Below are 26003 nucleotides of genomic sequence, written 5' to 3' on the forward strand. Positions count from 1 at the left end.
TCTTCCATTGTCAACAGGTCCACCAGGGGTCTGTACACCGGAGGATGCTGCCATCTCATCACCTGTCCCAGCAGACGTGCCCTATGGAGGAGAACAGCGAGCAGAGAGTCATCCAACACTGAGGCATCACAATTTGTTATTTGTATAAACGTTATTAATCCGCAATGTGCCGGTATCTGTCTATATTCCCGGCCAAGATAGGTGTGAAGCAGTTAACATTCATACCATGTGGCCTCCTAAAATGGCAGCTGCCTGACCTGTAAGGTGGGACAAGGGGATATGAGGTAACTGCGCTGGCATTGTACACCGTTGCGGTGGGCGGTCGAAGACCGCAGCGCAATTCTGCATTGGTTAACATTGGGCCCTATGGGTCCCTGGAGCCAATGATGATGTACGCTGGTGGTGACTGTACGCACCGCCGCGGACGTAACCACCATTTTCTGTCTGTTCCCTCACTTGATACCTGACCTTCAACAGGAGAGGACCTACACTGCAAGTGCTGCTGTAACCTGTGTCTGGAAGCGACGATGGCTACAGTGTCTGGGGAAAGGGCCCCTGCCTTCACTTCAGAGGAGTTGGAGAAACTAGTGGATGGGGTCCTCCCCCAGAACACGCAACTGTACGGTCCTCCAGACAAACAGATGAGTACACTATTAGCATGCTACATGGGCAATGCCTGTTTTGAGTGGTGTGGATGGAAGTTACATGGGGGTGCTGAGGGCTGCATGTGCAGATGGTGAGTGTATGTGCGTGAGGGCATGGGTGGGAATTGGTGGGCAATGAGTATGACTGTCCGAACGGGTAAGCAATTTCCTTTCCCCCTGTACCATTCCTCTAGGTCAGCGCCCACCAGAAGAAGGCTAGTTGGCGTAACATCGCCAAGGATGTCCGGACCCTGGGGGTCTACCACAGACGGAGTACCCACTGCCGTAAAAGATGGGAGGACCTGTGCCTCTGGAGCAAGAAGATGGCGGAGGCCCAGCTGGGGATGGCCTCCCAACGTGGGAGGGGTGCCTGTCGCACCATAACCCTCTGATGTTCCGGATCCTGGCGGTGGCCTATCCAGAGTTGGATGGGCGCTTTAGGGCATCACAGCAGCCACAAGGGAGTGAGTACACTCTTATTCAGCTGACTCTGCGTGCATTACGAGCTGTCTGGCTGGGGGAGGTGGGCAGTGGGTTCCCCTAGGCCAGGGCGAACTTGGTAGGCAAGGTCCCTTGTGAGGCAGGCTATGTGGCACCCCAACCCCACCAGTGGTAAGAGCCATCTACACCTAGCCAGGCTTCTGTGACTTTCATGTGTGCAGCAATTGGTCTTAGGCCTCATACCCCATGGTCAGCTGAAATTTCTAGGAACTGTCAGTGCATGATGTAGTGCAGAGGGCTGCTCCATGTGTGTTGTGTCTGCCAACGGTAGTGGTGTTGCATGCACTGAACATGTCTTTCTTCTGTCCCTCCCCCCCTTTTTGTGATCTCCCTGTTCTTGTGTGCAATAGCATCATCAGACGGAGGGGCATTTGCACCGGAGCAGGAGGGAGCTGCAACCCACTTGGCCCTGGAGGGTGAAGTAACGGAGTCTGATGCCATCAGTGGGATGGATGGAGGGTGAGGAGAGCTCCACGACGGGGACAGGAGCAGACAGCAGTGACAGCGACTCCTCCTCTGATGGAAGCGCCCTTGCGGTGGCGGGCACCTCTGTGCCCACCTCATCAACAGGTACAGCCGCCACCCCCCTACCAGCACCGCCCTCCCAGCAGCCCCTCAGCGTGTGTCCCATGCCCGCTCACCCAGGAGGGTGGGCATCTCCTTCACCCCAGGCACTTCAGGCTCTGCCCCAGTCAGCCCTGCTGCCCTCAGTGAGGAGGCTATTGACCTCCTGAGATTCCTCACTGTTGGGCAATCTACCATTGTGAATGCCATCCAGGGTGTAGAGAGGCATTTGCAACAAACAAATGCATACCTGGAGGGCATTCATTCTTGGCAGGCAGCCCAACAGAGAGCATTTCAGGCTCTGGCCTCAGCGCTGATGGCAGCCATTGTCCCTGTGTCCAGCCTCCCCCCTCCAACTTCCTCCACCCGGACCCAATTCCCTGTACCTCAGCCTATCCAAAGCACACCATCAGACCAGCATGCACACTCATCAACACACAAGAGTGGACATGGCAAACATAAGCACCACACATCCCACAGGCACTCACACAAGCACCATCCCCATGTAGACACAGCAACATCCACTGCCTCCTCCTCCACATCCTCCTCCTCCCTCCCTGTGTCATCTCCACTCACACCTGCATGCACTACATCTTCAGCCACTACCTCCATCACCAGCACGCCCATCTCCACACACCGCTCACGTGCACTCACCACCCCCAATACCATTCACACATCCCCAATGTCCTCTCCCAGTGTGTCAGTGAGCCCTCCTCCCAAAGTACACAAACGCAGGCACACACCCACCCAACAGCCATCCACCTCCCAACAGCCTCCGGCCCATGCACCTTCACCCAAATTCAGCAGACGTACACCTCCTACAACCACCACCTCTACCTCTACTCCTAAAACCCCCTCCATCTTCCCGTCCCAGTGTATCTAAAAACCTCTTCCTGGCTATCATTGACCTCTTCCCTGCACCGGGCCAGGCTTTCCAGGTCCCAGCCCAGCACCTCATCCACCACATCCCCAGGCACAGTGGTGCCAACAACTGTGGGGTCATCGAGTGCGCCACCCATCAGGGCTGCCAGTGTGCCACGTAGCGAGGGCAAGGACATTCTGCCACCTGCCAAGGTGAAAAAGGTGCCCACATCCCAGAGGGAGAAGCTGAAACTATCAGCCACCAAGGGCTCAGCAAAAACAAAAGGGGATAGTGGCAAGACAATTGTGGCACCATCAAAGGTGGGGAAGGGCCAAAAGCAGAAGAGCAGGTCAGGAGAGGGCATGGTGGCACCGACTGAGGGACTGGTGTCACACCTTCTGTCCACGACCATGCCAACCTGTATGGCGGCAAAAGACGCTAGCTGCCCTGCCACCACAACCGCCACCTGCACCGCCACCTTCACTGCCCCAGCACGTCTACAGCCTCAGCCACAGTCCCCAGCCTCTTCCCCAGTGGGCAGCCGTCCGAGGTTGCAGGAGACGTCCTGCTTTGTCCCTCAGCAGGTGCTGACCCATGCACCGCTGCCAGCACTGCCGCAAACACCGCCACAACAGACACCACCGCAAGCACCGCCACTGGCCCGTGGCGTCCTCGGACACTGGCACCACCGCTGACATGGCTACCATCCCCAGTGGTCAGTCGTCTGAGGCTGGGGGAGAGTTCCTGGACCCTGGGCAACTTCCATGAGGCATGACTTCCATCACTGTTTGCACCTGCAGGTGGAATGCGAAGCCGCCGCAGTGTGGGGTATGTCTCTGCCTACATGGCGTATCATGCTACCTGAACCTCGCCAATCTCGTGGCACGCACACCCAGGTGAGGGAAATGTTCCAGCCACACTGCACATGGAGCACTCTGGGCACCATGCCCCCTCCAGAACCAGTGGAGTATCACATCTACTACCTCAGTCCTTGGAAGGATGAAGCACTCTGGGCACTAGGCCCCCTCCAGTACCAGTGGAGACTGTTATCCACTTGAGAGACTGTGGATTTGCACTCCCCAGGAAAGAGCAGTGGGCAAACCACCCACTGGAGAGACTTGAGAGACTGTGGCTTTGCACTCCCCAGGATAGAGCAGTGGGCAAACCACCCACTGGAGAGACTTGAGAGACTGTTGCTTTGCACTCCCCAGGATACAGCAATGGGCATGGAGCCCCGTCGTGCAGCAGTGGCGTCGTGCATTCATCAGGCTGAGGTGCTCCCCCTCCCCCTGAGGTGCCTGTGTATTTTCAATCTGATGCCCCAGCAGTGTTTTCTCAGTTTTGAGTCAGGTATCATGTGTGGGCTTCGCCCATGCATTTTGGGCCCAGTGGTCCACGGACAATGATTGGTACACTATCCGGACTTGTGTAGTTGGTGTACATATTTATATATACTGAATTTTGACTTTTGATGAATTTATTTTTCATGATTATAATTGTTACAATAATTTCCTTTTGTCCTTGCGTTCTTCCAGGGGGGAGGGTTGTATATGTAATGTTGATGCATGTATCTGTGTGTATTTTGTTGGGTGTGAGGGTGGGGGTGTTGCTTGTTGCATGTGTGTGTCACTCTCTTTCCTCCACCCTCCCCTGTGTTGTAGGTGCAATACTCACCGTAGTCGCCGCCGCCGCCGTTCGTACTCCTGGTAGAAGAGGTCAACCAACATAGGTAACACCTGAAGTTCGGGCTCCATGGCGTCCTGGTTCCTCATTGGGTGTCGAGAGGTGAGTGGTTTCCCTTCTGTGTACTGTTTCCGCCGTGCTTTTGATAGCGTTGGTTCTGCCCCAGAAAAGCTGGTGGATAGGCCTCTTGAAATACGGTGGGCGGTACTTTTTCTTCCGCGTGTCTGTTGGCGGTGACCACCGCGGTGTTTGTTTCTACCGCCGTGGGGGTCGGAGTGTTAAAGTGGCTGTCTATGTTGGCAGTTTCCACCACAGTCGTAATCCCATTTTTTTTCCCCCGGCCTGTTTGCGGTATTACCGCCGCTTTAACACCGACTGCCAGGGTTGTAATGAAGCCCTATATGTTTTTCTTTCAATCTTTGTGTGGCCATAAATCTAAACCAAATACAGTTTAGTTTCACATCAGCCTCTGTGATGTAGATAACCCTTATAAGATAGAGCATTGCTGACCCAAAAATCTTAATCATGACAAATTCCAAATTGTCAAGGGTGGGTTTCATCAGAATAATCACATCCTTTATTATGAAGGGCATATCAGCAGGACCACCATATGTTTTTCAGTCTCTAAAGATAGTCTATCACACCCTGCATGGTAAACAATAATTTAAAATATACTTAGGCTATGTTTGGGCCTGCACCTTGCTCATGATTGGTTGCTTATTTGTCTATTTCAGCTTCTGATTCTTTATTCACTGGTACTCCTCCCTATTTTCAAGTTTGTCCCACCAAGAGGATCGCTTTAGTCTCACTGTTTTGAATGGATGATTTGCATTTTTCCACTGTTGTCAAAGAAAGTGTTTTTCCATTTACATGTTTATGCTAAAGTTAAAATAGGAGTACCTCAGTTGCTTCTTCTCAGTATATCTATTCTTCACCTTTCCTAGGCTGACCCCTTTAATCTCTACTTTCTCTAGAATTTCTAGGGACTACCTCATTCCTCTTGGTGTTCTAGCTCATTGTCTCCCCCATGGGTGTTTCTTACTACACCCTGCTTCACTGCTCCTTCCCCCATTGTGTGTCTCCTCCACAAATCTTTCCTCTGCATTGCTCCACCCACTTTAAGTTGGCTTTGGCTCCAGGTAATCACCATACACTGATCCCCCCTCCTGTCTTCCCTCTCAATGCTCCCATTCACAAATAGAAAATTGTAATACCACCAAGAAAATCCCAAAGTATAAAGGAGTGGTTTTATCCTGTTTCAGATATGGTACAGAATGTAATTGCTGACACTAATCCATTACCTCTAGCCAAGGAATATATACATGTCCTCTGCCTGCTAATGTAATATCATAAACTCTGCCCTTAGCCATGACTGTTATTCAGGGTCTTCCAGAATTCCACACTATGGCCAGAAATGTACTACAATGTTGTCTTCTTCTGGAAAGACAAATGTTTACATATAAGTGTCGCGCAAATAAATACAGTTTAGAGATCTCTCTATTTCCAAGATTATTGAAAGACAATCAATGAGAAATGTAAACTGGTAATAATCATCTCATAGAACCTTCTGTAATGGATTCCACTCTTGGCATCATTTGTAACTGTGAAAGAAGAAACTCCTGCCTGTTGGTCCTCCTTAACATTTGAGTGGTCTTTAGCAGCTTTGATAGTGACATCATTCTAGAAACCCCAAGTGTTATAACATGTATTGAAGGAACTGTGTCACATGGGTTCAGATCCAGACAGATGAGACTACATCAAAAGCAATCATGGTTTCTCCAACCATTTACAATACCACACTGATCACCTCACTACTCCATCCTTGCCCTTTTACTTCTTTACCTTCTTCTGGAACTGATTGGTTAGAGTTTAGCAAAGCAGAGAATGCATGTCCTTTATTCTTTATTTTGCTTACATCTAGCCATATGACAAAACTTAATTCTCAAACAAATTCAGTGCCTTAACATCCTCCCTTAAAGAAATTATAATGTGGATCACAAATATCTCAAATATAAAAGATAAGCTGAATCTACTTTACTGTTCAAAGCTAAAATGAGTCTATATCTCGGCTTGTGTTACTGCAGAGGAGATAAGGTCTTGTGTGCCTACTTTTGTTTTCCAGTAAAGGAACCATGGATAGTTTTAATAATTACTCAAAGCATTTGTGAATCCTACAGCTATATGGAAATCTACGAGTGATGGAAATGGCAATTTTATTGTGGTATTACTCTAGATTTGTGCCTACTTTGCTCAACCTATTATTACTGACCATGCTCTGACCACATTTCTCCTGCTCAACAGTGGTAAGGTGCTTGTCCTCTTGAGGTACTGGCTTTTTCAGAACCGGTACTGATCCGGTAACCCAGCGGTGCCAGGGTACACCCAAAGACCTCGGGTACTTTCCTGATTCAGACTACAGAAACTCAGAGGCCCATATTTATACTTTTTGACGCTAAATTGCGCTAACGCAGTTTAGCGTCAAAAAATTTAGCGCCGTCTAACGCCATTCTGAAGCACCATGCGGGCGCCGTATTTATGGAATGGCGTTAGCCGGCGCAAGCAGACCGGCGCTGCCTGGTGTGCGTGGAAAAAAACCACGTAGACCAGGCAGCGCCGGCGTTGGGAAAAAATGACGTTAGGGCGTCTTAAAATGGGGCAAGTCAGGTTGAGGCAAAAAAATCGCCTCAACCCGATTTGCGCCATTTTTTTACAACGCCCAGACGCCATTTCATGACTCCTGTCTTAGTAAAGACAGGAGTCATGCCCCCTTGCCCAATGGCCATGCCCAGGGGACTTGTGTCCCCTGGGCATGGTCATTGGGCATAGTGGCATGTAGGGGGGCACAAATAAGGCCCCCCTATGCCACCCAAAAAAAATTAAAAAATATAAAAAATTATACTTACCTGAACTTACCTGAATGTCCCTGGGGTGGGTCCCTCCATCCTTGGGTGTCCTCCTGGGGTGGGCAGGGGTGGCAGGGGGGGTCCCTGGGGGCAGGGGAGGGCACCTGTGGGCTCATTTTGAGCCCACAGGCCCCTTAACGCCTACCCTGACCCAGGCGTTAAATAGTGGCGCAAATGCGGGGTTTTTTGACCCGCCAACTCCCGGGCGTGATTTTTGCCCGGGAGTATAAAAACGACGCATTTGCGTCGCCGTCATTTTTTTAGACGGGAACGCCTTCCTTGCATCTCATTAACGCAAGGAAGGCGTTCACGCAAAAAAATGACGCTATTTGCCAATACTTTGGCGCTAGACGCGTCTAACGTCAAAGTATAAATATGGCGTTAGTTTTGCGCCGAATTTGCGTCGAAAAAAACGGCGCTAATTCGGCGCAAACGGAGTATAAATACGGGCCAGAGTCTTCTAGGTGAAGTCAAAGATCGAATTTATTGGCTGCAACCAATTGACAAGTGTCCTAGAAGTACAACAGCACGATTTGTATGTTCTCAGGAGACTGTGTGTCAATGCAAAATCAGGTTTCCTTATATACAGTTTTTTAAGCTTCAGGCAAACATTCTTGACATTTTGGTTGGTCATTCACATATTTTTACTACAAAGGAAAAAACAGTGTCATGATGAAACCTTATATTTCATGTCATCCAACCCATAATAAATTACCCGGCAAGGCCTAGTATTTTACATCAGATAAGTGTGGACCCCCAATAAAAACGGGCACCTCCCCCTCGTAAAGTAAGAAGAAGAAAAGAGCAGGTGCAGGTGTGAGCAAGATTAGGCAGGGTGTGTGAGCGATAATAAGGGTTTTATGGCATGGTGTGCCTTGATGCTATCTGATTCGGCCACTGGGAGAGGGACTGACCAAACAGGTTTGGCCTGAGGCAATGGTTCCAGCTTGCCCAGGTCAGAGAAAAGTCAATCAAGGTGTACGTGTCCTTGGAATCAAATCTGACTGTATTATAAGCCTATGTGAGGGCAACTTTTAAAATGGCTGCTGTGTATAAAATGGGAGCCACGAGTGCAGGACGAAAATGGCGATTTCGAGGTGAAAACGCTGCTGGAATTGAGCGAAAATGCTCATGCTTAGTGTACTAGTCATTATCTGTCTTTTGATACTAAAATCGTACTGCTGTGGCAAAGTAAATTACATGGGTCCAGAATTTTTAGAACCACACTCTCATCTCAAACATGTGAGAATTGGCAGGCCCCTAATTGACAAATTTAATTTGCTTGTAACCCTTATTATATGGCACTGCCTATAACTAGAGCCTATAAATTAAGTGGGCTGTAGCACTCATTGGGCCCCCGCCAATATACTACTGCAAAGCATGTCTATGGGCCTGCAGATTGTGTGCAGTTTTAAAACTCCATTTCAACCTGGCTAAACAAACCTTTTGCCAGACCTAAACCTTTCTTTTTCATACATGTACGTGCTATCTATTTTGATAGTTGTGCTAATGTTAGGTGTATACTGAGAGAGATGTGTATGTGTGCCTATTGTGTCCAAGTAGTATTCGTTTCAGATTTGGCTTTTCAGTGGATGTGAGTGGTGTTCTGTTTGCAAAGGATTGTGGGTTGTGTAAGTGTATGTCATATAGTGCAGTGAGTAGGTGTGTCAGGTGTGTGGATGTGTGTCAGGTGTGGGGTATTCAAACTATCCAATGTGGTGTGGTGTTCTGACAGTAGTGAGTTGGGACCACCATGGTTCGCACTGCCAATGGTTTTCCACCATGGAAGAACAGCTGTGGTTATTTGTGGATTGTAATCTGATGGATATATTTTTGTCTGGCTGGCGGTGCTGTGGTGGGACCGCCTCTTTTCCATCCTCCAGTGTGCTGGCAGCTTCGGAAATTTGGCTGTTTTTTGCCTGTCTTCACAGTGTGAGTCATAATACACAGTCGGATTACCACCAACATGCTGGTGTTTTGGCAGCCGCCACCCTGGTCTTGCCAAAAGACCGCCAAAGTTGTAATGAGGCTCCAAGTGTTAGAGCGATTCTATGGCTGTGTCTGGGAGCAGCTAAATGGTTTTAGTAGCAGCATGGAAGAAACCGACTGCCCCTTCAATGACTCAATGGCACATCAGACTGTGGCAGGAACTAACTATGAAACTCCTTGATGATATCTTTAAAAATAAGGGGTCATTATGAACATGGCGGTAAACCATCTCCTGCCGTGGCGACGGTGAACAGAATCCTGCCATTGGCGGTTTACAGAAACCTGCCATATAAAGATGCAAAAACCAGAATCTGCCCAAAATATTCCTACCACCAGTCACATTCAGGGCCTTGTCGGTGAAAAAGCTGCACATGTCACCTCGCCACCTCTGAGCACACAAATCCCCGCCCTCCAAATAGCACAAATCACTGCAGCGGTCAGTGGATGTCGAACAACCATTGACGGCATAGACCGCCATGGCCAGCAAGTGGTCCCAACGGTAAGAAATGCACACATTGGCAACTTTGAAACCCACACACCTGACACACATCCACAACACAATAAAACACTCACAGACACACCCCACAATCCTTTGCATCACCAATAGGAGGAGCCAGACGGACAACACTACAGGCAGACACTGAATGCCACATCACACAACACACACACCCAACCACACAACAGCACCCTCACCAATATCCACACAACACACCACCCACAATACGCACCATGGAACTCCCAAGCACCCACGCTTCACAGAAAGGGAGCCAAGGACCATGGTGGATGAGATACTCAAGGTTGAGCCACAAATATTCGGGGCACAGATCCTGCACACACCCATCACCAGGAAGATGAAGTGATGGCAGACCATTGTCAACAAGGTCAACGCAGTGGGAAACCATCCACGCATGAGGGAAACATCTGCAAGTGATAGAGCAACCTGCGCGGGAAGGGGAGGTCCATGGCATCTAGGCACAACATTCTGGTACAGAAGACTGGAGGAGGACCTCCACCAACACCCCCGATTACACTGACTGGGAGGAAAAGGTACTGGCCATCCTGCACCCTGAGGGCCTCACTGGCTCACTGGAGGAATGGACTCGGGTAAGTCATCCACAATTACCCCATATCCACCACACCTTGAATGCGTGCACCACCCCACCCCTCCAACTACCACCAGGACCACTACCCCACCCAGGCCACAATAACTAAATCCAATCACCCTGCATGCCCACAAACCCACCAACAGGTCCCCATCCCTCCCCCTGTGCACAGCCACCTACCCCTGGAAGGCATCACAATGGCACTACACCACCCACAATGCACCTCCACATCCCAAGCAAAATGCAATGGAAACCTCACAAAAGCACCCTGCATGGCCCAGCAGTGGAAGCCCTGCACAAAATAGGCCTGCCCTGTACACCCCATTTGATTTTTCAATTGTAACATACATGTCTATTCCCCCCAACAGGCACCACCACCCATGCCACCCTGATGGACGGGGCAAGGAGTGGCAGTGGCCCACATGGAGACAGAGGCACCACTCAGGACACTGGAGAGGGAACTCTGGACAGTGAGGAATAACCTGGCCCTTCACACAGTCCTGGGCTGTCACCATCTAGCAGCCCCACCCAGAACACTACTGACACCCCTACCACCCAGCCACCAACATCAGGTCCGGGCAACCGGCCCCACACCTGTGTATCCAGGCCACAGACTGGTAGAACACAAGGACAGAGGCCACAGTCACCACCTACCAACAGGCAGGAAGACGATGGCCCCAGTACAAGTTGTACCGCCAGACCTGTGCAGGGGAGACAGGCACAGGGGGCTAGGCCCAGTGGGAGGGCAACGGTGGCCCGGGGGGAGGCCAAAGGATGGATGCTGCAGCCCAGGAGGTCATCTTTGAGATCCTGGGAGCATTCCACCATACCCAGGACAGGATGGGCCAGATCATGGCCACTCTGGAGCAGAATCAAAGGATGCAGATAACACACCACGAGGAGGCCATGGAGCAGTGGAAACAGCTCAATGCCACCATGGCCACTATTGCAGGGGTGCTGCTGTACCACTTCCCAACCCAGCCTGAGACTTCCACGGACCAGGAATCCCCTACCACAGACCAAGATACAGACCAGCCATCAACAGCAGCAACTGGACTGGTGCCACAATCTAAGACACATAGGAGACCAGTGCCTCCATCGTACAGGCTAACACCAGGCACCCAAACGGTCCCTCAGTCCCAGATATGGCACAGGAATACCTCCCAAGACCAAGGCACACTCAAAGAAGTGACTGTGACACGAACTGTCCCCCAAGTGTGCCACTCAACCGCCATCCCACCGTGCAATATCAACTTAACAACATGTAAAATACAGATGAACATATTACCACTGCCAACAATCTCTAAGACCATGTAGCCAGTATGGACATCCACCAGCAGCCCACTCCCATCACTGTAAAGAACACCTGGGCATCCCTGACACCTAATAAAACACATGTACACCAATGTCAATGTCCCCTGTCAGTATGTTGAATCAAATCGAACTGTGCGTGCAATTGTCATTGTAATCATATAATCATAGCTTTATTGCAGGAATGGCACCCCATGCACAACATGTGGTGGTGTCAACAGAAATGTCTAACAAGTTGTTCATCATGTCACATGCAAATCTTGTTATAGTGAAAATGTCTATTGACCCAACACCCACATAGGGGATAAGTCAGACAGACAGTATGCATCACAGACAACAACAGCAGCAAATAGTACATCTTAGTCACTGGAAGTATAGTTGGATTAGTTGGTTCCTAGAGTGTACATCTTCCCCCTCTTCATCACTCTCATCCCCTCTTAGAGGAAATTGGTCTGTATACACAGCACCCTCCTCCTCCAAGAGGAGAATAGATTTCCTCACAGCCACGTTGTGCAGCATGCAGCAGGCCACCACCATTCTACAGTCCTTTTCAGGGCCATAGGCAGGGATCCCCCAGAAATATAGACGCAATGGAATCTAGCCTTCAGGAGCCCTATAGTGCACTCTATCACCGTCCTAGTACGTCCATGGGCCTCATTGTAATTCCTTTAAGCATCTGTCCTAGGATTCCTCACTGGTGTCAGGAGCCAATGCATGTAGGGGTAGCCAGAATCACCTGCAAAAAGTGGGCAAAACAGGACTGTGACGAACAGATGCAGCAGACCAATGCCTACCTGGATGGCATTCATAGTGCGTGTCTAACCTGCAGAGATCTTTTCAGGCTCGGGCCTCCTCTTTGATTGCAGCACACATTCTGAAAGCAATGCACACATCTCAACACAAAAGAAGCACACAGAGAAACACAAGCACCACACTTCCCACCACAAGCATACACACAGCCAACATACAAAGGCACACACACCAACATCCACTTCCCCCAGTGGGTCCACCTCTCCCGCCTCCTTGTCTGTCACCTCTACATGCACACTCACAGGCACTGCACCTTCATTCACTGTTTCTTGCCCCATTCTTGCAGTCACCACAACATCAGACATCCAGTCATGCACCCCAGACACCACACCTGCACTCACCACAACAACATTGACTGTCACATGCAGCACACTCACCAGACCTTTAGACACCCAGACAACATCCATTTACACTGGAAGCCTGTCCCATTATGTCCACCCCCTCCCAAGACACTCAATCATTCCTAGACACCCACCCAACACACATCCACCACACCTCAGCATACTGTACAGTCACCAGCATCCATGTCAAGCACACCTACACCTATTAGGACCACTCCCTCTACCTCCACTTCCACACCTTCCTCCGGGTCCACCCTAATTGCCCCTAAGAAACTTTTCCTATTCTGTGTAGACCTTTTTGAACCCACCTGCCCACCCCGTCTCGTCCCTAAATGTGCCCACCTCCTTGCCCTGTCCACTCCTCCCACGTCCAAGTCCGCCCCATCTCTGCCTTTCACATTCCCATGCACCTTCCTCTGTGAGCAAGAGGCCCTGTGCTGGCCCAGGTACATCTGCCGCACCCCAGTCAAAGGCCACCCCCCCACCTTCCAAGACATACACCAAACCCCCTCCATCTCCCAACCTAAACCCATGCCCCCCTCCCAGAACTAAGTCCCCACCCCTGCTACCACCTGCCCATGTTCCCTGAGGAGCCTGGCTGCCCCATTGATGCTCCTTTATGGTGGTACACCATGTGCACATGTGGAAGTCAAGTTGGGGCCATTTGAGTCTATCAGCCTTTTAGCTATGGACTGGCCATTGGCCTAATGTGGATGTTCTGTTGCTCCTGGAGCGTTTATTAAGTTTGTGTGGCCAGTGTTGTTATTGGCACACTCTGGATCCGTGGTTACTCGTTTCATTGTGGGGGGTGTTGTGCACATGTGTGTACTTTGGGCAGGTTTAATTTGACTTGTGTCAGGTAAGTATCTCTGGCTCTGGGGTGTATGGCTTGTATTGTAATAAGGATGTTGTGGGTATGTTGCAGGGTGGGTGGAGTAGGTGGGTATGTAACTGTGCCATTTCTTCCCTTGTTTTGTAGGTTGCAGTACTTAACGTCGTCGTCTTTGTCGGCGGTCTCGGTCGTGGAGGGATATGGCAAGGAGCAGGACTGGCATGATTTGCAACTCTCTCTCCATGTCTGTTGCAGCGTGTTGTGTGAGCTTCCAGTGAGTGTTTCCTTTTATTTGGTTCATTTCCACCTGGCTTTGCGTTGCGGTGGTTCCTGCCCTGGAACTGGCGGCGGTCTAGTGCTTCATTATTTGTTGGGTGAGATGAGCCTTTCCGTCAGGCTGTGGGTGGCCTATTCCGTCGTTGTCGGCACTCCTCTGCTGGCGGTGAGTGTTTTTCAGGCTCTCTGTTTTTCATGTGCTTCATTATTTGGTGGCCCAGACTACATGACTGTTGGCAGTAGTTACCGCCACCGCCGGGGGTGCAGTCTTTCCCGCCGTGTTCATAATGAAGGCCATAGTTTTCAAAACTTTGAGTATAAATGGGGCCCTCTAGTGTCTTTCCTATTTTGGAGACTTCCTCTAACAGCTTGCTCTCCCTGGACATGAGCACTCCACCTTTTTCAGATTTGACTCCTTGCCGATGATGGGACGTTGTACTTCTAGCAAAAAGGGCAATTAACCTAATATGAACTTTTGTGCTGAATTAAGGTCACATAATCACTCATGGTGAAAGTTGTAATTTACTTTCTTTTCTTTCTACTTTCCATTCTTACTACTGTGCATGTATTGTTCACTTGATTGCTGACATAGCTTGTGATTGAAACTGTGAGATCCACTAGATATGAATCATTTTTGCAGATGTCATGTATAGAAAGTATGTTATTTGCTACAGTGATGTTTTGAAATTGCACTAAAGAGATTTTGACTAAATTTACTCTATTGTATTTGTTGTTTATGCAATCATTCAACTCCAAATCTTTCTTTACTCGTTTATTCCTTTCTGAGTTTTTTATCTTCTGTAATATACTTTTGATATCTTTGAATACTCCTCTTGAAGTCAGGGAATGGACAACAATGAGTAATATAGATGTTAATATGGTTTTGAGGATTCCCCCCTGATGTTGCAATCCTATTGCATATTACAGAAACTCCCTTTGTGAGGATTTCTACAATGCTAGTGGTTTCTAATGGTTCCAAATCAAGTTATATGTATGAAATGTTCTTTGCACATTCTGTGATTTTCTTACTCTCATCAGAAATGTATGTGCAACAATGTTCAATTGTCAATAACTTGAAGACACCACCTTTTCTGCAAGTAAAATATCCAATGCATACCTATTTTATAAAGTTATTCATGTAATTGCTACTAATTCTTTGTTAGTAACTAATAAATCTCCAGACGTACTAGTTGCCAGCTTGTTCACTACTGTTGAATATTTTCTAATCTTTTCATTATCTATTATCACTCCTAACGCTTGAATAATTGATCCACATATGTCTCCCACTAATTGTGCTTCTTTGCTAATGCTATGTGTGTGTCTGTGAGCAGGTGTCATTATCAAAGCATCTAAGCTATGTACATGATACATCTTTGGAAATAGAAACCTATGTAATAAATACCCTCCCATACAGCACAGAATTTGAAGTATGCATCCTGTCAACACATAAAGTAAACTCTAGGTATAGTTGCATCACCTCCCTGTAACATTTTACACAAACCTCCTGATACTGCAAATGTGTGCTCACAATTACTATTCTCTACAGGTCTCTTTTTAAGTTGAATTCATCTTCTAATAACACATACTTTTCCTGTATTTCTCCTCTCTAACTTTAATTTTGGATAAAACATTTCTCTTCTGTATTCATCTTCTTCCTTTTTCCAAACATTCTTGAAAAAATATCCATTTTGATTAGTGCTATGAGTAAAGTGTGTTCTCCTTTCCGGTAACTTCATTATAAATGCTTTCTCTAATGGACTCATTAAATATGTTTGATTATTTTTGTATGGCTTAACAGAGTCTTTAGGAAGAACATGTCTAAAATAATGCCAAGCAGTCTCTGTTTTTTTGCCTATGGATGTAAGTTCATGTTCTTTAGTAAACATACTTTTTGAAGGAATTGTGTCAAAGTTAGAATAATAATATATAAAACGGTGTTGCCTATAAGCTAACCTTTGTAAAATACTGCATGTAGTAGCGTATGACAGAGGAATATAATAGTATGCCACCTCCTCATCAGCCAACAAAGGTAAGTGCACTCACACAAAAACATAACAATGGTTTGCATTCAAAGCTTGGGTGTACTCTTAAATTAACCTAGAACAAACACATGTTGAATAATCTTCTTTGAAGTAGTGTAGAAATGAAGTGGCAAATTTATGAGCCACTTCCACTGCTGTTGAGAAGCCTTTTGTGATTCAGCATTGTGAGTGTCTCTTCTTGGCCTTCACTTAGGGCCAGATGTAGCAACCCTTTTGCGAGTCGCAAACGGCGAAAATCGCCGTTTGCGACTCGCAAACGTGGGTTTGCAATGCACAAATGCATATTGCGAGTCGTTACCGACTCGCAATATGCATTTGCGACTCGCAAATAGGAAGGGGTGTTCCCTTCCTATTTGCGAGTCGGAGTGGTATGCAACTCCATTTGCGACCGCGTACGTGGTCGCAAATGGAGTCGCAGTTACCATCCACTTGAAGTGGATGGTAACCCACTCGCAAACGGGAAGGGGTCCCCATGGGACCCCTTCCCCTTTGTGAATGGACCCCAAATTATTTTTTCAGGGCAGGGAGTGGTCCAAGGGACCACTCCCTGCCCTGAAAAAACCGAAACAAAAGGTTTCGGATGTTTTTGAAATGCAGCTCGTTTTCCTGTGAAGAAAACAGGCTGCACTTCAAAAAAAAAAAAACCTTTATTTAAAAGGCAGGTCGCTAACATGGAAGCCTGCTGACGTCAGCAGGCCTCCATGTTAGCGAGTGCCTATACTCGCAATGGGGTCGCAAACTGCGACCCACCTCATAAATATTTATGAGGTGGGTCTTTGCGACCCCATTGCGAGTTGCAGAAGGTGTCTGAGACACCTTTCTGCATAGCAAATTGCGACTTGCAATTTGCGAGTCGCACAGACTCGCAAATTACAAGTCGCAATTTGATTTTTTCCTACATCTGGCCCTTAGTACTTATTCTTTCTGCTGCATCTTTTAGTTGTTCTGAAGATGCCTCACCTGTCACATCACTCTGACTTCCTGCTTCTTCATCTATACCAAGAGCAGCAATACCAATATTCTAGATTTTGATTTCTTTACTTATCTGCATTCCTTCATCCCTTTCTTCTTACTGTTGTGCCTCTTGTGCTTTTGCTCCTTGTACTTGTGTGACTTGTACAGTTTGTGGTGGTACAGTTAGCAGTGTTCTGCCTCACAGAACACTATTTCTTCATATGGATCTCTTGTTCTCTGGATGTGGGCACCCAGTTTTAAATTGCCATTTGAAAGCAGTGTTTATGATCAAACTCACGTGGTAGTGGCCTTTCCACCTAGACTCTCAACAGGAGTCTCTTGTGTGCTTCTTTATCAGCACTCAAAGACCGGGGCTGAAGTTGTGGCACTGTTCTTGAAGCAGATTTGCAGTGACAGCTTCAACCTGCAGAAATACAGAACACAGCACAACAGCCAATCCTTTGTAGTAATTGATTGAGACTACCATTCCTCCTTGCTGGGTGGGCTTCCATTCATCTAGAGAAAATGCACACTATAACCAGGGTATATATCAACCCATTATATACAGGCATTTCGATGAAGTCCATCTGCATCCTGTTGAAGGGATCACATGATCTCCATACATACATCAGTTCAACTGGTGTTCATTTCCCTAAAGCTATCTGTTGACATGTTACACAAGGTGACACACATTTTCTACATGCATCCTGAATCTGAGGTTAAACCACTTCTGTCTAAAGGACCTTATCATTGAATCCATCCCTAAGTTGGTGGGGCCATGGTAATGTTGTGTCATGGGCAATAACAAGCTGTCTGGCAACAGTGGTCTCACATCTGCTAAAACCCTAATATCATTTGCATTCTTTCCATATCCTGATCTGATCCAACCCTGCTGTTCTGCTTCTATGGCCTTTTCCTGCAAACTTTTTAGTTGTTCCCATGTATCAGCTACAGACATCAACATTGAAAAGACAGTGTCCTCCTGAGATTCGTCTGTGCATGTTCTGTTCAATGTGCAGGCCCCAACTGCACAATAACACGCAACTTCATCAGTGCATCTATTTCCCACTGTGAGATAGCCTTTGTCACTAGTTTGAGCTTTGTTCTTAACTACAGCAATTGCAGTTGGGGGTTGCAAAGCTTCAAGCAGCTTCTTCACATGTTTTCCTTTCTTATTCAGCAAATCAAATGATCTCATATAAACTTTGTAACCATAACTGCCAAAAGTAATGGACCACACGAAATCTATATTGACTATCTGTAAATATAAGCACTTTCAGTCAGGCTTAAATTGCAAGATCAGGGTAATAAATTGGTGCTGCGGTAATACCTTGAAGCCAAAAGGCTTCCACAATGTCTTTGGTTACGCAGACAGGGTAAGCTGCTCTCAGGGAACCATCATTTGTTCTCAGACATGAGCCATCTACATCATTTTAGATGCTGGGCCTTGGCTTGGTACATAAGTCTGTGACACAAAACAGTCATGTCCAAAATTATCAGATACATCACTTTCAGGTAACGGTAGCAAAGTTCTGGGATTCAAAAACTGATAATGCTTTCACATAATATTTCAGATTTGAGGATTTGCTGCTCATATTTTGTGAGTCAGGAACTTGGCTTGCATTGGGTTTTGGTTCAAGGCATTTTACCTGGAAAGCCTATTATTGGAATGAGTGTTATTTGTTTGAGTAGCCAGAGCAGCGTACATTATTTGAAAAATATTGGTGCTTGACATTTACTTCAGAGATTCCTGACCTTTCCTTCTCACTCCCACAAGAACCGTAAAGCTTTGTGAGATGATGTCTGTAAACGAGACAATGAATAGAAACAACAGTAAAATGTTATTTCTGTCTCTTGTGTAATTAGATATATTATGCTGTAGAAAGATGAGAAAGGAAAAAACCTTTGCTTAAGGTAGAAAGGCATTCAAATAAATTAAGCGCCAAACCTATGCATGATGCTATAGCGACTCTAGCCAAGTATGATTTTTACATGCCGGGTGCAATTAAGGATTTTATTAAAAATATTATCAACCAAAACTTGAATAGTTTTCAGGAAACAACATTATTGAAAAGGATAAGGTTAGTACTGTTCTGTGTGGAGAACACTTGCCATATACTCAATCCTTTGGCAACTCCCTATCAATAAAAAAGGCGTAATTGATTGACTTCTTTAAAGGGGAGCTTTGATTTGTAATCTAGATCTCAAAAAGGTTCTGAAGATAAAGAATTATGTACTCTATCACCGGTTAAACTCAGGATAATCTATATCTAGTATAAACATTCTACATTTTGACAGATGTATTTTAAAAGTAAGCAATATGGGCTATTCTAATTGATAGGCTATATAGCAAAACTGGTTGATGGCCCTACTTTTAAATAACATGTATGATGCTATACTGAATTTCTTTCCTGACACCCCCATAGACTCATGGGCATATTTACAAGCCCCATGTGCTGCCAGTGTACCACTATTTGTGAAGCAACAGCAGAGCATAAAGCAAGCCCATATCTACAAGGCCACACAAAGCCACTTTTCATGGCTTTCCATTGCCTTGTAGATATGATGTAAGGCAATGCAGCACAAGTCACAACATTGCCTTACAATGTGTCTGGGAGGCATACCATGTCACTGCGGTGGATGTTCCCACACAATGCCCAAACGTTTGAAAGCATTTCCAGATCTACAAGAATCTGTAAACATGGAAATATGTCAAAACCTTACGCTGCCCCAGGGCAGGTGAAATGAGGGAAAATATATTTCATTTTCCTCAATGTTTCCTCTTTCTATGTGTGATGACTTCTGCAGCACACATAGAAAGAAGAAAATGCCTCCCAGGATTGTTTTGGTGAAGGAAGGTGTCCCTTCTTAAACAAAAAACAATCCTGCTGACAACACAGACATTCTTGCACCATGGTGCAAGGATGCCTGCATTGGGGCTAAGCAGCAACTTGTGCAACAGCTCAGGGGGAAAGGACAGAAATCCACTATATCTTGTAGATATGGTGCATTTCTGCCCTTTTGATGTGGTGCAGCTCAGCACAGCAAGGTCACTTGCTGCACAACAATGCGCCACGGGCTGCTAAATATTTCCCTAAATATGAACCCTACAAAAGAGCCACAGTATTAGAAAAACATAGGGGCATGTATTTAAATAGGCACATAGAAAGGTTATAGTCAGAATACATTCTTATGTAGAAAACGCCGTCTCCATATACAGTCTTTTGGGAAGTTAGTAGCATTGAACAACTTGTTCATTCTATCACTCATTACATGATAAGTCAGAGTCAGAGACTCAAGGATGATGCACTGAACAATAATCAAGTCTTTCTTTCAACTGTGATAGGAAGGATTATTAAAAGCATGAAAATATTTCTTACACTAAAGTTGTAGGAATGAGGAAAAATACAGAATGTTTTAAAACCAAACACATTCTTCAAATCTAAGATTGCTAATGAATCTACCCACCTTTCATATAATATTGACCCTATTCAATCAGTAGAAATCTTTAGTGGAGAATGGGACCTTCAAATGAATATTCAGTTTACAAATAAAAATCACAGCTGCCACTAATTTCAGACAACCAGACAGCCCTGCAGCTACAGGGTCAAGAGTAATAGAACGATAGGCCACTGGCCTTCTTGCATCACCATGCATATGAGTAAGCACTGAGGGAGCACAGCTCTCCCTCTCACTGAAAAACAAAGTAAAAATCTTATTACAATCTGGCTTTCCTGGTGTCAGGGCACGGCAAAGACTTTCTCTCAGCTCTAGTAAAGCGTTCATGCATTCATTGTATCATGGAAGAAGATCAGGCACATCTTTGTTTGTCAGCCTCAGTAAAGACTTAGGCCCTCATTACGAGTGTGGTGGTCTTAGTCAGACTGCTGCCAAAGTGCTGGTCTGACCTCTACATCACGACCGTGGCAAAAGCGCCAAAGTCAGACCGCCGGTACTGCCACTTTTAGGCCAGCCGATGGCCTGGCTATGATTGCGTTCTTAATCTGCAAGGGCAGCACAGCTAGCAGTGCTGCCCTGGGGATTACGACCTTCGTGTCTGCCAGCTTTCGCATGGGGGTTCCACCACCATGTAAAGGTTGGCAAAGACGAGCAGACGGGGACCCCAGGTGGGCCCCTGCATTGACCATGCATTAGGAATGGGCAGTGCAAGGGCCCCCATGGACAGCCCCATCGTCCTTTTCATTGCCTGTATCACAGGTAGTAAAAAGCACCACAACATTGCCACCGGCTTGCTTATGAGCCAGGGTCAATGTTGTGGTGAGGTTCCCACTGGGCCAGCAGACAGAAATGCTGTTTTTGCCAGCTGGCTCAGCGGGAAACTCCTAATAGGGCCAGCCGGAGGAAAACTGGAGTGGCAGTTTTCCGACCCAAAGAGTGAGGCAGGCGTCCTCCGCTGCCCACTAAACTCACAATAAGGTCCTTAGTCACAAGGAAAAGTTAGGTATCCACTCTCTACAGTAGCCAACCAATCCCAGAAACATTCTGACATTGTTTTTTTGGAGTACCCATACTCCACTTTCTCTTGTGACACTTTTCATATTCCTATTTTCAATTATAAACAGAACGCCAGTGCAGGCGGTTTTCTGCCCAGCATATCATGACTGCTGGCAGCCCTCCGCCCTTTTCCGGACGGAGAGCCGCCAGCAGCCATACTGGCGGCTGACGGTGAAGTGGAGGCTGCTCCACCTCCACTGCCACGTCATCAGAACACCCCCCCACCGAATCACAAACCAGGATTCGGTGTGGCGGTGTTTTGGTGACTGGGAGCTGGCAGCGGAGCAGGCCCCATGGATCCCGTTCCCTCCCGGAGGATCACCAGACCAGGTAAGGTGATCGTCCGTTAGGGGAGGGGGGTGGGGAGGTGTTGTTTGTTGTGTGTGTGCATGAGGGTGTGCGTGTGAGTGTGTAGAGGAGGTGTGTGAGTGCATGTATGCATGCAGGGGGTGTGTTATGTGCATGGGAAATGTGTGCGTGTATGTCTGTGTGCATGTGTGTGTGTATGTCTGCGTGTATGTGTAGTAGTTGTGTGAGTGTGCGTGTAGGGGGTGGGGGTGTGGGGGTCAATGTTTTGTGGGGTGGGGTCCTGCTACCTTTGGGAGGTGGTAGTATAGTTGTGGGTTTGTGGGGAGGACTCTCGGGAGGGGGTGGGAGAGACCCCTGTCAGTACCAGGGAACAAATTCCCTGGCACTGATAGTGCCTACCGCCATGGATTTCGTGGCGGTACAGAACCCCACGAAATCCATGGCGGTATGCGGGGTCGTGATACCACCGGCAGTCTAGTGACGGCAGCCGGGCTGGAGACCGAAGTCTCCAGCCCAGCAGTCGTTACCACCCTGGCGGTCGGAGTGTGGAAGTGGCGGTTTGGCATGGCAGTAACTACCATGCTTGTAATTTCATTTTTTGTTACCGCCGGCCTGTTTGCGGTATTACCGCCACTTCTACACCGACTGCCAGGGTTGTGATGAGGGCCTTTATGTCCTTTATCACATAGGCAATTTAGGAGCTCAATGCTATCCTGTTTACAGGCTTCTCATGTGGTCGATGCCACAAGTAGGTTATCAATAAATCCTAAAAGGACCGAATTGCAAGAGATTTTCAGAGTCTCAAGATTTTTCTACAGAAAATCAGGAAATGTAATGACTTTCTGTATATTCTTGTAGAATTTGCACCATGCCAAAACTCTCTCACTCAAAACACAAATGAGAACAGGAACTGGATTTCTTCTTGCAATGGTATTGAAGAAAAAGCCTGACAAAGATCCCCAACAGCTAACCATTCAGCGTTGCATGGTATCTGATAAAATATGGTCACTAGATTTGGTACTAAGGGACAACATGGGATAACTATATCATTGATCTTTTCCAAATCTTGAACTGTTCTAACCTTCCCATTGGGATTCTGTAAACCCATAATGGATTAGTTGCATGGACTCCTGATTATTTTCCTCAAGGTCCCTTTCTTCAGCATATCCTAAATTATTGGTGTTAATCCTGACTCTATCTCTGGGGTCATGTGATAAGGAAGAACTGTATTTGTCTGCACTGTGATATGGACTAGGTCTACACTTTTGATTAGTCTGGTTTCTTTTCCTGAAAGATCCTATATTTCTGGGTTCACAGTATCTCTCAAATGAGGAGGTAATTCCTCTATTTTTCTCATTACATAAAGACCTACTGCATCTTGTTGAACTAACTTCAATTCCACATCTTCATAGTGAGTTTGAAAATCCAGTTCATCTGGTGTACTACAGATTGGGCAAAATATGTCCTATTGGATTTACAGCACTCAAATAACACACAATAACCGTGTTCTTCTTTTCAAATGAAATCTAATTTTATAGGGGCCTTTTTCTTTTCTGAAAATTGATTGGTAATCTTTTTATTTGTAATGCATACAACTTGGAGCTCCTTTCCTGAGAGGGGTAGGTCTGGAACTTCTGCTCTTCTAACAATAGAACAGGGAGCACCTGTGTCAATAAGGAATGACACTTAGTGGATATTTATCTTACCTCCTACAAATGCTCCAGTCTGGTCTACCGCTAAGACTTTGCCAAGCACACAATCTACTTCCCCCCTCAGGCACCATAATTCTGAACCTTTAGAGCCAAAGCTCTCACTGCCTAGCATGGGGAAACTGCTGAAATGTATTCTGTATCTGTGCCTGAAATGTATTCCTATTTACTTTAGACATCCGATTCATTTTGAGTGCTGACTAATCTCAGGGCTCAATCCATGAATAAACTGTGAAATAATAAGGAATTCCATATCGTTCGGCTCGGATGCATTTGACCAGTATGTTGCTAAAATGCTTTCAACAACTTCTCACAATATTCATGCGCAGACTCCTTCTCTACATTCTGAATCCTGTTGAGCCTCAGAAAATCCAAATCTTTCAGAGGAACTCAGCCTTTCAGAAAAGCAATCACCTCATTGTATTTATCCTTCACAATAGGAGATGGTGTATTAGTGCAAGAATCTCTTGGTGGCCTTGAATGTTTGGTCAATTTACAACAATTTTACATTCAACCCACAAATCATTCAGAACTACAATGTCAAAGAATGTATTCAAATAAGTCCACAACACTTTTGAAATCTTAAAAAACCTTGCAACCTGTGTGTACCACTGAATAGGGTTTTATCTCTGCTTTAGGAAATGTTTCATAAATGCATGAAGTTCTCCCCTACTCAAAGGCACATGAACATACCCTCTAACTGGTATTTCTCTTAATGGATAAGCCAAAGCTTCTCTATCATCTGGGGAAGCTGGAGGTGGAATTCTCCTTAAGTCAGCAGCCTCTACTGGTTTCTTTTTCTTTTCTATTTTCCTTGTCCATTTGCTTTTGAATTTCTCAAACTCATTCCATCTGTAGACTCATTTTACTAAATCTATATTGTGGGATTGCATTCCTGAAGAACGCATCGCCTCAATTGATTCATTATCTAGAAATACCCTGAAACCTTTGTGCAATGGGATGCTTTTTGTGAGATCAACTTCATATTTATTTGCTAATTCAGTCAATTTATCATGTACAGTTGCCCCGTTCCTAGTCATTTCTTTGCACAGATAAATCAGCTATTTTTCTTGGTATTGAGTCACATGTTCTAAATCCAATACTCTCTAATTATTTCTTCCAATTCTATTTGGAATCTTGAGACACTTAGGGGGTCATTCCAACCCTGGCGGTCGGTGTAAAACCTGCGGCTAAACCGCCAACAGGCTGGCGGTAAAAAATATGGAATTCTGACCCTGGCGGAAACTGCTAACAGAGACCGCCACTTCAACACACCGCCCGCCACGGCGGGACAAACAAACAGCGCGGCGGTCACCGCCAACAGACAGGCGAGAGTCAATGTACCGCCCATCCCATCACAACCTACCAATCCGCCACCTTTTCCGGGGCAGTAGCCCCGCCGATAAAAACACGACGGAAACAGCCATTTCAAACGGAAAACGCTCACCTCCATACACCCCACGAGGAATCTGGACAGCATGGAACCCGAACTCCACATCCTCCCAGCGATTGTCTACCTGCTCCTCTACCAGGAGCACGAACGCCGGCGCAGAAGACAACGGTGAGTACTGCACCTACGACACAGGGGAGGGGGAAGGGAAAAAATTACGTGGACACACATACGCGACAAACCCACCCCCACCCTCACCCACTACAACACACACATTGATGCATAGCAACACATCACAGTTACACCCCCAAACCCCCCGGAAGAATGCAAAGACAAAAGGAAATGATTCTAAACATTGGAATATATTGTATCACTGGCTTAAAAATATATCACACATCTAAAACCTTTATATACATAAATTTTAAAGTCCGATCATTTTAGCAGGCATTGTCCGTGGACCACTGGGCCCAAATCACATGGGCAAAGCCCACACAGGATACCTGACTCCAACGGAGAGAACACTGCAGGGGCATCAGGTAGCAAAACTACAGGCACCTCAGGGGGAAGGGAAGGAGGGGCACCTCAGCCAGATGAGTCCACGACGCCAGATCCACGATGGGCCTCCATGGCCACTGTTCCATCCTGGGGAGTGCAAAGCCACAGTCTCTCAAGTCTCTACAGTGGGTGGGTTGCCCACTGTTACATCCTGGGGAGTGCAAAGCCACAGTCTCTCAAGTATCTACAGTGGGTGGCTTGCCCACTGTTCCATCCTGGGGAGTGCAAAGCCACAGTCTCTCAAGTCTCTACAGTGGGTGATTTGCCCACTGTTCGATCCTGGGGAGTGCAAAGCCACAGTCTCACAAGTGGATAACAGTCTCCACTGGTTGTGGAGGGGGACTGGTGCCCAGAGTACTTCGTGCAGCCCTGCCCGACACAGAGGCGGGCCTGCCCCTTCCGCCAATGGGCCAGCGGTGCTTGAGACGGCGGTGCCCTGTTCAGCGGTGCTTGAGACGGCAGTGCCCTGTTCAGCGGTGCTTGAGATGAAGGGCCCTGTTCAGCGGTGCTTGAGATGAAGGGCCCTGTTCAGCGGTGCTTGAGACAGCGGTGCACAGTACAGCAGTGCTTGAGACGGCGATGCACAGTGCAGCGGTGCTTGAGACGGCGGTGCCCAGTTCAGCGGTGCTTGAGACGGCGGTGGCCTGTTCAGCGGTGCTTGAGAAGGCGGTGGCCTGTTCAGCGGTGCTTAAGATGAAGGGCCCTGTTCA

This window comes from Pleurodeles waltl, chromosome 5, assembly GCF_031143425.1.
Source record: "Pleurodeles waltl isolate 20211129_DDA chromosome 5, aPleWal1.hap1.20221129, whole genome shotgun sequence".
NCBI lineage: Eukaryota > Metazoa > Chordata > Amphibia > Caudata > Salamandridae > Pleurodeles > Pleurodeles waltl.